Here is a 17,327-nt window from a genome sequence, read left to right on the forward strand (position 1 = left end):
CTAGTAAGGTAAACATACCGGGAGGACAAAAATCAGCCATTTTTGGATGAAGTTGATGGATGGGTTTTTGGATCTCTATGTATTGGTTGAAGGGTAGTGTTTGGATAATGCAAATATCAAAGGGTTATGTATGAATATTTATAGGGAATAATCTTATGGGTGGCTACACAAATTGGCAAGGAACTAAGGTCAGGCCGCCTCAAATTTGGAGCGTATAATAAACTTAATATATAATTAGGTCTAAAGTTGACCACGTTATCTTATTGCAAAAGACATGTGGGATAGAAGGAGGATGTCTAGTTCATCTCTGAAACCGATAAGAATGAATTTTTAATGAATTGAAGAGTGAGGCTGCCATGCCTTTGTTTGTTGTATTTGGGCATGAGGTGTTAAAACAAGCCGTTTTTAAGGGAAGATTTCTACACCTTTATACTCCACCCCCGTCATAACTCAGCGTTCGCTGACACTCGTTCATCTCTCTAATTGATGTGGGATTTCACAATCCACCTCTTTTCGAGGCTTAGCACCCTTACTGGCGCTCGTTCTTCTCTCCAGTTGATGTGGGATCTCATAATCCACTCCTATTAGGGGTTCAACATCCTCACTAGCACACCGCTCAGTATCCACCCCTCTTCGTGGCTCAGCGCCCTTACTGACACACTGCTCGGTGTCTAGCTCTAATATCATTTGTAATGGTACAAGTCTATCGCTATCAGATATTGTTCTTTTTGGGCTTTATCTTTAACGAATTCCCCTCAAAGTTTTTAAATGCGTCCGTTAGGAAGAAGGAAGAAGTTTTCACACCCTTATAACAAAAATGCTTTGTTATTCTCTCCAACCGATATAAGATCTCACATTTCTCACAAAAATGATTTTGAAAAATAAAAATATATCCTTTTCTCTAATAAAATTATAGATTCTTAATGGATAACTCATATTTAAAATATACTATTTGGTCAAACATTTATATTTTAATTATGAAATAGGAGGCTTTTTATTTTCTAAGTTATCCTATTTCTATCTCAAACGTGCTTTTCTAGGACTCCATTTTCAAACATTTCACATTTATTAATTACTAATACAAGTTCCCAATGTAATATTCAATTTGATTGATTATTTAAAAGTCTCCAAGATCCAAATTAGATAATGAATATCAATATGAATGATTTGAATATAAAATATGATTGGCTTCTAAATATTTATCTCCGTCTTATCTCAACTTTTCTTCACAATTCAATGATTTGTTTTGAGTTTTTGTCTTCACCACTACCCACTCCTTAAAACTCATCATAATGTCATTATCGTCGTTGTCGTTATCGTCATCGTCAGAGGAGGAAATAATGCCATACTTGTGAACTACTGCATACATTTTTGTAGATTATTTCTCTTATTTAAATAAAGTTCACGTCTCGACCTGGTAGATCTTGTAATCATCCCTACACATAATATCTTTAAAGAACCATGAGACTTTTGCTTATCATGGCACGATCTTATCCGTACCAACTCATAACTACAAAAAAATATAAATTCGGAATTTAATCAATAAAAAAAAAATCACTATTGAATGTTAAACTTTCGATCCTCTAATAATCCCATATTATATAGTCATAAAAGTGGAGCGACCCCACATCATAGTGAGCCACTAAAAATATTATACAAACACTTATGAACGAGATAAATTCAAGAGTGGTTTGAGAATAAATAATATAAGAGTCTAAGCACTACCAGTAGATATTATCTATTTTAGTCCATTACGTATTGTCGTCAGTTTCACGACTTTAAAACGCATCTACTAGAAAGAAGTTTTCACACCTTTATAAGACCCCTCTCCACTCGAGGTAGGATCACACAATCCACCCCCTTAGAACCCAATGTCCTCGCCAGCTTACCGCCCGATATTTGGCTCTGATACCATTTGTAACAGCTTAAGCTCACTGCTAGTAGATATTGTCCACTCTAACTCGTTATGTATCGCGGTCAACCTCACAATTTTAAATTGCGTCTATTAAAATTTTTTTTGTGGAAGACCAAAATTTTCGGTAATTTTTTATATTTTTTTATATTTCTATTTAACAAATATAAACCATCCTAATAAATTTAATACTTCTTGAGAAGCAAGAATATAATACATTATTCACCATAATCTCTAAAAAAAAACATAAATTTCTCAAATACAAATGCGAAGGGAATTGATTATTGAAATGGTAGAATTCAATAGATATGAATACTTCTACCCTTATTGCTTATAATAACACTTTAGAAAACCATTGTCAATACATCAACATTTTTGGATGGTTTTTTCTAACCAATCCTTGGAACTTCAACAATTATTCCCTTAATATTAACAAACATCCTAACCCGATCGCATCTAATATCTTTAGTCACTCCACTTCCAGCTAAGATAGTATCAACACGTTCCACATTGGAATTGTCTTTCCTGATAATATACTCTGCAATCGTCGATTCAATCCCAACAAGCTCTGGCCACATATTTTTTCCTGATAAACCAAACCGAATAATCAAATCAATGATTCTACAAGCAACTTAATTTTCAAAATCAAATGGAAACTAGAAAGGGAAACATACCAGAAGGACAAAGATCAGCCATTTCTGGATGAAGTTGATGAATGGTTCTTGGATCTCTATGTATTTGTTGAAGGGTAGTGTTTGGATAATGCAAATATCAAAGGGTTGTGTATGAATATTTATAGGGAATAATCTTATGGGTGGCTACACAAATTGGCGAGGAACTAAAGTCAGGCCGCCACAAATTTGGACCGTATAATAAACTTAATATACAATTAGGTCTAAAGTTTGACCACGTTATGCTATTGCATAAGACATGTGGGAGAGAAGGAGGATGCAAAGATGAGTTCATCTCTTAAGACGATAAGAATGATTTTTCAATGCAATTGAAAAATGAGGCTCCTAACACATTGAATGATTCAATTATTTAGAAAATTCCTCATACATATTCATCGAATCCTCCTCCATTGCTTATAAAGAAAGATAATCCTAATGGGAAGGCAGCCGTGCTACTAGCGAGTGAGTAAAGTAAAGATATAAGACTCGATCGAGTTCGAATTTTTGTTAATATAAACGATAAGGTAATTTGTTTTCATGGAAGGAAATTTGTTCAATAAGTTTTGACAATGTACTTAATCGTTTTGTATCGTTTATCTAATGCAATATGACTATCGTTTATATGATGTAAGGACGACTACCTTAAATAATATCACTTTTCTAATGTATTATAAATACAACTTTATCAACCTAATGTTAGGATGACACAATTTATATACTTGATCGAGATGAAGAAAACGAATAATAATGGAGAGAAAATGTAAAAAGAAATACAAGTGGTACTCTAGGGCGGCTATGAGTTTATTTGGTCTAAGTTTATCCTATTTCTATTACCAAGTTGTTTATGTAGGACTCCATTTTCAAACATGTGTTTACATTGGGATACTATCTCTCCAAGAAGCTCAACTCTGTGGAACTGACCAATCTTTCGTACCGTTATCTTACTTTTTGATATGGAAATCACTATAAGGGAAGTAAGATTCAGATGAACTTGTGGATCGAATATCTCAAGACAAGAACATTGTTTGAGATTTGCATCACTCCACAAGCAAGATCGATCATGTCTAACTTGAATGATTCTTGTTGATCAAATACCTCAATGCAAGAACACTTGTTTGAGATTCGAATCACTCCACAAGCAAGATGAACCTAAACTACATAGAATTGCAAAGAAACTTAGTCATGGGCTAAAGAAAGCACAAATGCTCATTTTACTATATTTTCAAAGACTACCTACAAATACAACATACATGGTTTCAAAATGAAATTATTAAAGAACATTCCAAGAGTTGTAACATTAATAATTAACCATGATGTAATTGTAACCTAAAGTAAATTAAAAGTCTTAAAATACAATAACTCTAAATTACTCTAAATTGTAATCCACCCAAAATTTATAACAATCAAACTTCATTCTTCTTCAATTTTACATGAATTGCAACATCTTTTGATAATTTTGACAACATTTTCTTCACATCTTCATTGGAGTATATTGTATGATTGATGCCTCTTGGTTCATATCATTCTCCACTTCTTTAAGAGGATTCGTCCTCGAATCTATTTGTGAAACTTTGAATCTATTTGTGAAACTTTGCTGCAAAAAATAAGATATGGAAATACAAAGGACCTCATAACAATCTCTCACATGTATACACTCAAGGATTATTTTAGGCCACGCTGCTTGCACTCATTTACACATGAAGTTCTCATTCTCACCTCTCAAAATTTTAAATAGAGCAAAAATTGAATTTGGAATTCTGGGTCGATTAAAAACTATAAAGACAAAAGTAAATAAAAATCAAATTGAAAAGAAATGCAAAAGAAACATACCTTCGATCTTGAGCCTGAAGCTATGATGTCAAATGATATGTGGTAATCAGTACAAGGGTGAAACACAAATGCAAAGAGAATTCAAGATGAGTTAATACTTCTATCTTTATTGGTTTCGTAACATATAATTGTGTTGACACTACATTTCAGTCAATTTATCATCTAGGCCACCTTCATGTGCCAAAACTGCACAAACACTTCTCAGTCTTGTTGCAGTTTTGTTCTCTATGTCATTCACTTCCAGCCTAATGCTCTCTTCTCATGTAGATGTTGGTCTCGATAACTCCCGTGAAGTCATCCACTTTAGGCACGAGGTGATGACTCAGTAATATATGTGTGCTCACTTCTCGAAGTACTTCTACAAGGTAAGCAACCCATTTTCTCGTGCTTTCCCTGCTCAATTCAATTGCTCTCACTGGGATGTCGTCCACCCATATGGACTTGCAATTTGGAACTTGGCTAACACGTCTTATTTCACACTGACTTCTTTGGTTGCAACCATTGACACTATTTCTCTATGTGAATAACTTTTTTGTAGGCTGGTACCTAGTACACCTTTTGATTATCGATTGCCCAATTTGAAATCACAAGCTCTTGGCAAATGAGCTTGGTTTGGGCTTCTGACGAGTAAGAGTCATCTTCAAGGAGTTTGACTTCAACCCTCGTTTTTTATATTTTATATTGTAATTGAATTTTATATTGTATTTAATTGTAGTGTTCTTTTATCATTATTTAGATTTAAATATATGAGATTTTCATCTTTGATTTTTATTTTCTGGTTGGTCATAGTCCAAACTCTAAAAAAATCAGATCATGACAAATTCCCACCTCCGTCAATGGTGTCACAAGTTTCACCAATTTATTTCTAAATTCTTATCAGTTTTTTACTTTTTTCCTTCTCTTTCAATTTTCATATTTTTCTATAAGTAACTTGAACAAATTTAGTTCTTTCACGAAAGTTAGCTCATTCAACTTGAGATTGCTTCAAGGAACTTATGTGAAATTACTTCCAGAACAACAAACCAACCATTCAAAAACTAGTTTCAAGAAATTCTTTTGGATCTTACCGAAAATTAGAAGTAAGAACCCAAAATCTATACCTTACATTCTTCCTCCATTCTTGACATATTTGAGTAATTCAAAAGTCTATAATGGTTCTCCCAAGACAATAAAGAACAACAACAAAATTTTAACTCCAAACCACCTTTTGGAACAAATTTGAGTTTCTCTCCACTTCTCTATCAAAACCATAAACTCCATTCTTAATTGCAAGGAAGTAAAAATGAAGATTTGGCCTCTTCGTTGACCTCTTTACTTCAAATTTTTCTTGAGTTTTTTTTTTCTACCTCATCTTGATATTCGATATCTAAGACCGTCAACAAAATTTTGGAAGTTCGAACTTAAAAGAAATATATGATATTTAATTTCTTACTGGGGCTCGAGTATTATAGAGAGAAGTGGGGAGTGAGAGTTAGAGAAAGAGAGAAAAAAAAGAGAGTTTGTGGGAGAAAAAAAAAGGACGAACTTGAAGTGCCATTAAAGAGAATTCTCAAATACCATGGAGAACACAAAAGAAAAGGGAATTGATCATTGAAATGGTAGAATTCAAGAGATATGAATACTTCTACCCTATTGCTTACAATAACACTTAAAAGAAAACCAATACATATCAATACATTAATATTTTTTTTATAGTTTTTTTCTACTCAATGGTTGGAGTTTGAACGATTATTTCCTTTATATTAACAAACATCCTAACCCGATCGCACCTAAGATCTTCAGTCACTGCACTTCCAGCTAAGATAGTCTCGACACGTTCCACATTAGAATTGTCTTTCCTAATGATATGCTCTGCAATCTTTGATTCAATCCCAACAAGTTCTGGCCACTTATTCTTTCCTGATAAAACCAAACTAAATAATCAATCAACTATCATACAAGCAACTTAATTTTCAAAATCAAATTGAAACTATACCCTCGTGCAGTCTAGTCTAGTAAGGTAAACATACCAGGAGGACAAAAATCAGCCATTTTTGGATGAAGTTGATGGAGGGGTTCTTGGATATCTATGTATTGGTTGAAGGGTAGTGTTTGGATAATTCAAATATCAAAGGTTATGTATGAATATTTATAGGGAATGATCTGATGGATGGCTACCCAAACTGGCAAGGAACTAAGGTCAAGCCGCCCCAAATTTGGACCTTATAATGAACTTAATTTATAATTAGGTCTAAAGTTTGACCACGTTATCTAATTGCAAAAGACATTTGGGAGAGGAGGAGGATGCGATATGAATGAATTTTTAAGTGAGGCTGCCATGCCTCAGTTGTTTTTGGCATTTAATGCAATTTGTCCTCGTGGAGGAAAATTTATTCAACAAGTTGTGACGATGTACTTAATTATTTTGTAACGTTGAACTATCGTTTATCTAACACGATAAGACTATCAATTAATGATGGAAGGACGACTGCTCGTACAATTCAAACACTTGATCGAAATGAAGAACACGAAGAATAAAAGAGAGAAAATGTAAGGAGAAATATGCTTGGTACCATCGAAAGGGTCGGTATGAGTTTATTTGGTCAAACAATTTATATTTTATTTATAAAAGAGGTGGCTTTTATTTTCTAAGTTTATCTGATAGGACTCCAATTTCAAACATGTGTTTACGTTCCATATTATCTCAAACTTTTTTTGAGTTTTAAATGAAGGTTGCCAATATAATATTCCATTTCATAGAAGAGCCTCCAAGATCCAAACTTGCTATAAATATCACTACCTAATTATCAAACCATCTCATTCAACTTTGAGCAAAAGTAAAAGGGATTGAAGAAGATGGATGAAGAAATCACTCTTCCTTCACGTTTGTAGAACTCCTTCTCACTCGGGCGTTTCATGAACTCTTTTTTGTTCCCCTTTTCTTACACGATTCAATTACTTAGGTAAATCTTCGTGGCCGGAACTCGTATTCATCGAATCCTCCATTGCAGTTCGTCTTATAAAGAAAGATAATCCTGATGTAAAGACAATCGTGCTATTAGCTGGGACTGGAGGGACTAAAGATTTCAGACACGATCGAGTTCGAATTTTTGTTAATATAAATGATAAAGTCGTTGAAGTTCCTCAAATTGGTTGAAATAATTTGAATATCTATATTTGTTTGGTGATTAAATAAGGTAGAACCTACCTTTCCACCCTAATATTTGATTTATATGTATGGTTTATTTGAATGTTTGTGTGGCATTTAAATATTTGTCTGCTCATGGAGCAACTATTGGAGCAACTTTTCTTTTAATGGCTTAAAGCTTTAATTTCAACCGGAATAATTCCAATTCATCTAGTATTCCATTACAAATAGTAATGTTATCTTTGTCATTAAAAATAAATTATCTATTAGATCTTATAGTGTTATTATCATCAAAAGGAGCTATCTTTGTGCCTACTATTACAGTATATTTTTGTCTGGATACTTGTCTTTTAAATACACCCACGATTGAGAAGTAGTTGGAGATATCTTAATTGTCCCCACACATAGCATTCTTATGATACCACAAAACTTATGCTTATCGGGGCAGACTCTATCCACACTAACTTATAATCATGAAAAATTCAAATGTAGACTCTTATCAATCGAGACGAGTTCATTATTAAAGATTAATTGACGATCTTTAAATAGTTCACATATTATATAGCTTTGATGTCGAAAGTTTAAATCTCTACTCCAATCCTCCAATGAATTCATCTTTATTCGGCCCTCAAAGATATAATGAAAAAAAAGGGTGCAAACTCTTCGTGAAGATCAAGGGGGTATACTTGAAAAACTGAAATGCCATTTGAGCATTGAAGTGGTAGAATTCAAGATAGGTTAGTCTGCCTTTATTGGATTTCAATAATACTTTAGAAAACGAAGGTGAATACACCACGGTGATCATCTCGATTTATCGAATCTGCCCTTCTCTCGAACTCAGTCTGAGATTCACCTGATAAACCATGATAAAACTAGTAACGTCATCTCTTCGCTTGAGTTAGGGGAGAGCACCCTGAACATGGCCGCTTTGACCTCAACTATCATATTCTCGGAGATTTATTCCTTACTTAAAAACTTATGATCATTCTTTAAATTAGCCATGTGAGACTCGTTCCCAATAATCCTCATCACTACATTTACTCATTGGGACTATAACCCTTTTCAGAAAAACACTACACTGACACTTCTCTAGGTTTAGTACAGTTTTGTTCTATATGTCACTCACGTCCAGCCAATTGCTCTCTTCTCGAATGGATGCTAGTCTCGACAACTATTACGAAGTCATCCACTTTATGCACGAGAGGATGACTCAAGTAATACTTGAATCCCTTCTACAAGGTAAGTAATCCATTTTCTCGAGCTTTCCTACTCTCCACTCATATGGACTTAGCAATTTGACACGAATGCCTTAAGGAAATGATCTTCCAACTCTGCCAAGTTAAATCCACGTGATAGAGGCTGATTGAGAGTTTTTTGGAGAGGGAACTCCAAGGGTTTGAGGAATTTTTTCCTTGATTGTTACTGCGTCGATAAATCCTCGACTGGATAGAGTTTTGCTGATGCCAAATAATGACACGTCTACCGTTATCCACTAGCATCACTTTTAAGTTAATAATTCATAGGGTTTGCAAATCGCTATTTTAACTTCAAATGTTAACTAAATTATCTCATAAAATATATAATTTTTTTTCATTCTAAACATCATTCAACTTTGTGTTTTTAACCCATGAATAAAAGATTAGAATACATATTTAAATTTGTGAGTTTCGTTGTTGTGGAGGAGAACAAAATATTTTTTATAAAATATGGAAACCTCTTCCTAATTGATACTTTTTAAAAACTTTGGGAGGAAGCTCGAAAAAGAATACTTAAAGAGGACAATATATGTTAGCGGTGAGCTTCGGCTGTTACAAATGATATAAAAGTTAGACACCGGGCAATATGCCAGCGAGAAGATTGGAAGGGGGTGGACATGAGGCAGTGTGCACCGGGCAATGTACTAACGAGGATGCTGAATCCCGAAAGGGGGTGGATACGAGGTTGTGTGCTAACAAGGATGTTGGACCCTAAAGGTGTGGATTGGGAGTCCCACATCGATTGGAGAAGGGAACAAGTACCAGCAAGAACGCTAAGCCCCGATGTGGGTGAATTGTGAGATCCCAAACTCACGTTATCTAGCATCTCTACCCCTGTCTGAGCATGCTTCACAAGTATGGTGTCACACTCATGTGTGAAAATAGACTTCTACTCTTTGTAATCCAGATAACCTAAATAAGGGTTGGTTCTTACTAACATGCATCTGAACTTTCTCCTCCAGACGACGAATGCATGACCATAGCTTGATTGCTTTTCCTACTATTCTCGATCCTAAGGTTCACTGGACTACCTTAACAGTTTTCATGTTTATAAGTATGCTTGTTCTAACCTAAGAATAGGTTAGAACACATTTATATGATACTGATAACCACGTGCTGCTATTGGACTCGGTCCTCTACACCAAGGTCCAAAGCGACTTGTCATTCATTAGGTGATCCATCAATAGGAATATCCTACACCCCATATCTCATTAGTGGCATAAAATGGCACATCACAGTTTTGGAAGTCCATAAACATGAACTTAGCTCATGAAGACTCCAACCAAACCTTGAAGTCATGACTTCCATCGCTTCACTCTCATTGGTGAATTTTATCTCTTGACTTCCCAACTTAACTAAAACTCAGTTGAGGTAATAGTTTGTTTGAGGGGTATTTAATTCCAATAGTGATCGTCTTTGGTTGTACGGACAATATTGCTTGGGTCTACTTATGTGGTTTGTACCAAGGCATGCTCTATACTGTCTAGGCCTACTACGTGCTCTCCACGAAGGCATGCTTGCCATCTAGAATTATGGTTAGAGGAGGCTAGGTCCTAGGTAATTCACCTCGTACTAGACCTTAGAAAGTCTCATGTTCATCTTTGGACGTCTCGCACTATGCTGCGTCATCTCTCTATCTTCCTAAGGCTAGTAAGCTATAACATGACCCCTCTAGGCCTCCTCACAATAACTCGCATCTAGCATTGATGTATAGAGTGCTCATTCATTATTTATCGCCCTAAGTCATAATCATAGCTACCACATAACCCAAGACAAACATCAAATTCACATGCTTTACATCATATCATAACCTACTAAACAGGGTTAAACTGCATACCTGGTCGCGACGAGGCGTGTCGTCGAGCTGAGCCACAAAGGTGTACGACTCTCTATCCTAAAAACAAAGTCTACAGAATCTAAAACCTGACTGCTCTGATACCAATCTGTCAAGACCCAAATTTTTGAGGCTTCGAAAATCAGACCGTGACCCAAAAGACAAAATCGAAAACAAACAAAAAGAAAATAAGAGTAAAAGATAAGATAAAGATACCAATTAATTAAAACAAAAGAGAGAAATTTTGTCTCGAAATTATTACAAAAGTAATTACAAATATAAAAGGAAATACAATTATGAAGAAAAATACAAAAGACTCTAAAGATCGACAAGGGACTGACACTCCGGAATGACTCCCTCTGTGACCGCACAGCTCTCGAACGCTTCTCCACCTCGACCGGTACTTGAAAAAAAAAAAAGAGTAGAAAGGAATGAGTATAAAAATTATACTCAGTAAGCCACCTATTTGTAGACTCTAGGCGTTGGCCTTTTCGCCTTGGATCTCACTGTAATTAATTTCAATCAATTAATTGATTGATGTTTTGATGATAACAAACCTACTCTTCATTATTAACTACTTTAAGTATTTTGAACTATCCACAGTATAAGGTCGGGAATAACGATTACAACGACTTTTCAATTACTCAAATCAGAGCTAAAACGAAGAAATTAGAGTCGAGACAACATACCCGACGTGATGATGTGGCATGATGATGTGGCAGCAAAATCAAAATATATCAAAATATGACATTTATAATTTATAATGTTGGAAGAGTAACAAATGGTGTAGTTTTTCTTATTATTATATTTCTAAATAAAATTATTTTTACAAAATATAAATTTAAATATAACGGTTACTCATATCGATTTTTATTATTATATTATTATATTTTAAAATTTTGGTAGTTACTCACATCGCTTTTATTGTTATTATATTATTATATTTATAATAAATTTTGAATTTTCATTTGACCGTTATTCACATAACTTTTTATTATTATTATATTAAAAATTTTAAATAAATAAATTTGGAAAATTTTCTTATTTATTTACTTTTAATCTCCACCTTCCATTATTCCTAACACAATCCAATTGGTCAATATTAATTCCTACATTTTGCCATTCTTTTCCACTATATAAACTCATCTTCCCCACATTTTAAAACACACAACTTCCATAAATTCTCCAATCTTTATTTGTTCAAAGTCTCCATTGTTTGTTGCTCTCTCCAACGTTACAAGTTTATTTCTCTTCATCTTATTCTTGAGAGGGATTATTATTGTATTGTAAGGAAACAGTTGTGAGTGTTTCAAATTGTAAATCTACTCTTTGAGAGAGTTGTGGTGTGTTATTATCAAACTCAAATATTTGTACCGGTTTGATCTTGCACCGTGGAAAGGATTGAGTTTGCTCTTGAACTCGTAAAAAGAGCGGTGTAGCGTTTTGACTCTGATCCGTGGAAAGAATCGAGAAAGTTCTTTATTCAAATTCTCAAGAGACGCTTGGTAGTAGAGTAGGTCGAGTTTGACAAAACCACTATAAAACTGCGGAGTCATTTTCTCTAACTCTTTCCTATTTAATTTCAAAACTATTATTGTGATTTATTGCATGTTCTACTTGATTATTGTTTTGACTTGAATTATTTTGTTATAGTAATTATCATCTTCTACTTATTTGTAAAAAGTTTCATCATTAGAAAAATTAATCACGTTTAAACAGGTTAAAACCCTATTCACCCCTCTAGGGTTGCCATACAGATCCAACCCTAGGAAATCTAGTTCTGGTCTTATGACTCTAGGAAATCTAGTTCTGGTCTTAGCTCTTTAGAACTTGTCCTATGGGGTTCTTTGGTTCTCAGTCCTTTCATTTATACCCCTAGAGTTCCTTTTATGCTAACCTGTGTTGGACTAGTGACTTGCGAATGGCTACCTCGCTTGGTGTCGGGCTTTAATATCATTTGTAACGGCCTAAGCCCACCGCTAGCAGATATTGCCCTCTAGTAACTTTCCCTTTCGAGCTTCCTCTCAAGGTTTTTAAGACGCGTCTGCGGGGGAGAGGTTTCTACATCCTTATAAAGGGTGTTTTGTTCTCCTCCCGAACTAATGTGTGATCTTACATCGACGAAACGCCCAAACATTCCTCTAATTGTTTTTTTGTTGCCATTCAATTCTAATGGGAAAGAATGAATAACTTTGTCAAATAATTATGAATTCTTGAGCTTCTCAAGCTCCGTTTTGATAATATTAATGTTTCTTGTTTTTTTTGTTTCTCGTTTTTTGTTTCTCGTTTTCACGTACTAAAAATATAAATATATTTGATAATTATTTACGTTATCGTTGAAGAAAAACTTCTAGCATCAACATTGGGTGCCTGCGTCGTGTTGCTACGTAATATTTTGGCACGGGCGACGAGCTTTCTCGGTTTGTGTTGTTACTCCTCCCAATCGAAACAAAGGTATTAGCTATAGGTGAATACAAATTAGAACAACCCATATGTATGAATTTTTCGAAGCCTTTCAAGCTTTTTTTATACGTTTTTGTCGTTATTAATTAGTTTTGAAATGAAATTTCATATTTATTTATTAGATATTCATATAATTGAGATTAAGTCTAGAAACACACCTTAATTTATTTTATTCAAGTAGTGAGGTGTTACATATTGTCAAGGGTATTTAGCCAATTCGAGGGATCGAATTCACCTTTCCACTTTCGTCATTAAAGACTCGGACTCGATTTGGCCTATAATCAAGAGTTGCCCAGTTTTGGCCTCGTGGCATTAGAATTACGTCGAGAGAAGGATTCTCTTGTTGGATTATCTTCACTGCTTCCTCCCCATCCTTCCCCACTAACTCTGGCCAAGACGACTTTTCTAAACCATTCAAAGAGACCAAGTTAATAAAAACACATACTAACGGTTCTAAGCTATTTTAAAAACTAAAAATAATTTTAAAAAATGAAAAATTAGGACTAAAATATATATTATATATAATAATAATAATAAAAAAAAGTATAAATAAGGATTTACCTGACATTTCTTTTTGTTGCGAGTTTGCCCTTCTATATTTGGAAGTTTGGTTGTTTAAGTTAACAAAAATCAATATCTATTTATAGCCTATTTTGGAATAACACATTTCACTTTTTTTTCCCTTTATTTTTAAAAGAATCAATTCTAATTTCAGATTTGAAGGAATAAATTTGGGTAAAATCATTTTTAAATTCTAATATTGTTATCTATATTACAATCTCGAATATTTTATAAATATAATGATTTCACACGAAATTTATAATAATTTGAATTCAAAATTTTACTCATCTATATACACATAAAATATTATTTCTCACTAAAAAAAAAAAATCTATCTTCTTGAATATGAGAATTAAATTTAAAATATTTCAATATAATTTGTTAAAAGAAAATCTAATCTTGCTAATAAGAATTAATTGTTCAGTTCTTTATTTTATATATTATTACTTATATTTACTTACTAATTATTTAAATTATAATTTAAACAATATTTGCAATATTTATCAAACCAAAAGTAAAGCATAAGAATAATTCAAAAGAAAAAAGAGAGTGAACTGACCCAATGAGATAAGAGGTAATGTGACACGCGAGTAAAGGATTACATATGAATAAGAGTGATTTTTAAAATATGATAAATAAAAAAAACTTGGAAATAATTGAAAGTTAATGTCTACACTAATAAGGTGCATTTTTCTTTTCGATGACTTAATCACACATACTCCAAATTTAAGCGTATTTTCCTTTGATCAATTATTTGTTGGGTGACTTTTAAAGAATTTTTCTAAGATGCATGTGAGTGAGGACAAAGTATGTGGCATAAACTCATGTTGGTCTGTGGTAATAGTTTTCACTCTTAGAACTGAGGAGTAAGTAACGTGATTGTATCATAAGGGAATGTTGGGGGCTATTAGGAGTCGAATTTGGATTCCGAGTTTTGATCCGACTCTTGGGTATAGGTTGTTACAAATGGTATTGGAGTGTTACCTCTTCTGGGAACGAACCAATGCAAAACTTTGTGGGCATGTGACACTAAAGTAAAAGAGGAGTACATGAATGAACCGAAATCATACCTGAATGCGAGCTATCCTGATGATAAGATGACAAAAAAAGGCTTAAAAGAATTGAAAATCATTAAGAACTCCAAAGTCTTTTCGGTGACTCGATTATGGAAACTCCATAGTGTTGGATGGCAATAGATGTAGAGGAATGTCTGGACCCTCACGCTTCGAATCCTCATTTGAATCTTAGGTATGAATTGTGTTACAAATGATTACAAAAGCGGTACCTCCTAGTAAGATGTGGTTTAGAGATGAATTAACGATGAAGTTGGTGTCGCCACCTCTTAGATTTATTAACCTTCTCAAACAATCCGCCATAAGAAAAAAAAAAGGTTGGAAACCGACTAAAAAAGACTAAACGTCGATAAAACACGACCAAAATGGGAGAAAACACAAGAAAACAAAAGGAAAAGAAAGAATCTTAGCTTTGAACCCAAACTAGAGACTCAAACCTCAAACTGGTTAAACTCGGCTTGCGTTAGTTCCTCGACTTAGTGGCTCCGACTCAATTTCCTCTACTTAGATTGCTCGAAATGAAATCTCGGGACCTTTCCAACCATATTGAACTTTTCGAGCCGTTTTTAGGTTCCTAGAAGCATTTGAGGTCAGTATAACCGTTGTTTGGTCAAGTTAAGTTTTTTTAACAAAAAAATAAAAAATAAAAAATAAACTGATACACTTACGTGAGTTGAATTGTTTATTATGTCTTAATCCGATGTCATGGACCCACGTGTATTGAAATGGGTTACAAAGGACAGAATTAGACTAGCAGAAGGATAAATTAGTGACTTTGGCTTAGACCCACCAAGTAATTAACTTTGTTGTTGGCTTGATTGGATGACTTGTTTGCTATATGGATGACGAGCTATGACCCTTACACATATCATGTTTTATAACTGCTAGACGTGTGTTATGTTATGTTTATACAATGATATATGTTATCAATTATATTATGTTACATTCATGTTATTATGCATGAATCCCTATGCCTATGAGACATTAGAAATCCATGTATGTTAACTATGAGAGATATGACAAGTAATACGTTTATATATTTCATAGGTACGTCAGAAAAAAGAAACGGAAGAATGACTTGCGTTCTAAGTATATCATGTTTTGATGTCATGGGACCTCATGCATCGAGATACAACCGTCATTTATTTAAGTATTCAAATTCATGAAATCGTTTATCAAATAAACTCGATTTAAACAATTAGCAGTATATAATTAGTGATTTTGAACACAAACAAATGTCGATAAAATAAACCTTAATTTACATGGAATTTATATACTTCCAAAGTTTTTACTCTTAAAATTTAGTAAGGTCCGTAATATTGCCTAACACATAAGAATCAAATGCTATTTAATTTTATAAGTAATGTGATTTATAGTCAATAGCTATTTAATTTAATTGGACTAAAAAAGTTATTTAGAATCAGATGCCATTTAATTTTGACTAAAAATGTGATTTAGAATCCGATCCTAATTCATTTTACTCTATAAGTTATATATGGTAAATGACATATAAAGAAAATTTAAATAGCTAGTAAAAAAACTATATCGATAGATAGTTATATATATATATATAGTAGATGATAGCTATATATATAGTAAACCGAACCATATATATATATTCCCTCGAGCAAAGCTATGAGAATGTACTTTCTATATTCTATGTATTCTCTCTTACTACTGTACTATAGTCATTCATACAAAACTTTCTTACATTTTCTCTATCATATTTTTTGTGTTCTTCTAAATCGAGTGTGTGCGATCTTAAAATTATCACTAGATAATTATCAAAGCATCTCATTGTCACCAAAAGTAAAAGGGATTGAAGAAGATGGATGAAGAAATTATTCTTCCTTCAGGTGTGTAGAACTCCTTCTCACTCGTGCATTTCATTAACTCATTTTTGTCCCTCTTTTCTTACACGATTCAATTACTTGGGTAAATCTTCATGGCCAGAACTCGTATTCATCGAATCCTCCATTAGAATACGTCTTATAAAGAAAGATAATCCTGATGTAAAAACAATCGTGCTATTAGCTGGAACTAGAGGAGACTAAAGATTTCAGACACGATCGAGTTCGAGTTTTTGTTAATATAAACGATAAAGTCGTTGAAGTTCCTCAAGTTGATTAAAATAATTTGAATATCCATGTCTGAAATAATTAAGACCTAGAATCTACCTATTCTACCATAATATAATATTTGAATGATATGTATGATTTATTTGAATGTTTGTGTGGCATTTAAACATTTGTATGCTCATGGGATCAACTTTTCTTTAATGGCTTATAATTCAAATCGTCATCTTCCTCGTTTAAAACAAATTATCTATTAAGTTTCATAGTGTTATTATCATCAAAAGGAGCAACTTTGTATCGCTTCTATCAATTTTTGTTTGGACACTTGCCCTTCTTTAAACACGTTTACGATTAAGAAATAGTTGGAGAACTCCTTATTGCCTTACAAACAGCATTCTTATGGCTCCATAAAATTTATGCATATCAAGAAACGACCCTATCCATACCAATTCATAATCATAAAAGAATACAAATGCAAATTCTTGTCAACCGAGACAAGTTCATTATTGAAGGGTAACTGACAAT

At 33.5% G+C, this 17,327-nt stretch overlaps 4 long non-coding RNA genes across 4 annotated transcripts; 2 read left to right on the forward strand and 2 right to left on the reverse strand.

Annotated features, from left to right (window-relative positions):
* Nucleotides 1-2,169: 2,169 nt before the first annotated feature.
* On the reverse strand, nt 2,170-6,477 carry LOC111466958. Its single transcript, XR_002714459.1, has 2 exons — nt 6,423-6,477; nt 2,170-2,498 (listed from the first exon to the last, which is right to left on the reverse strand). It is a non-coding gene; the product is annotated as an uncharacterized LOC111466958 (long non-coding RNA).
* Nucleotides 6,478-7,184: 707 nt separating this feature from the next.
* LOC111466957 lies at nt 7,185-7,806 on the forward strand. Its single transcript, XR_002714458.1, has 2 exons — nt 7,185-7,276; nt 7,356-7,806. It is a non-coding gene; the product is annotated as an uncharacterized LOC111466957 (long non-coding RNA).
* Nucleotides 7,807-13,233: 5,427 nt separating this feature from the next.
* Nucleotides 13,234-13,739, reverse strand: LOC111466953. Its single transcript, XR_002714455.1, has 2 exons — nt 13,655-13,739; nt 13,234-13,498 (listed from the first exon to the last, which is right to left on the reverse strand). It is a non-coding gene; the product is annotated as an uncharacterized LOC111466953 (long non-coding RNA).
* Nucleotides 13,740-16,489: 2,750 nt separating this feature from the next.
* On the forward strand, nt 16,490-16,887 carry LOC111466961. Its single transcript, XR_002714462.1, has 2 exons — nt 16,490-16,583; nt 16,681-16,887. It is a non-coding gene; the product is annotated as an uncharacterized LOC111466961 (long non-coding RNA).
* Nucleotides 16,888-17,327: the final 440 nt, after the last annotated feature.

The sequence above is a fragment of the Cucurbita maxima genome, unplaced genomic scaffold (assembly GCF_002738345.1).
Source record: "Cucurbita maxima cultivar Rimu unplaced genomic scaffold, Cmax_1.0 Cma_Scf00032, whole genome shotgun sequence".
NCBI lineage: Eukaryota > Viridiplantae > Streptophyta > Magnoliopsida > Cucurbitales > Cucurbitaceae > Cucurbita > Cucurbita maxima.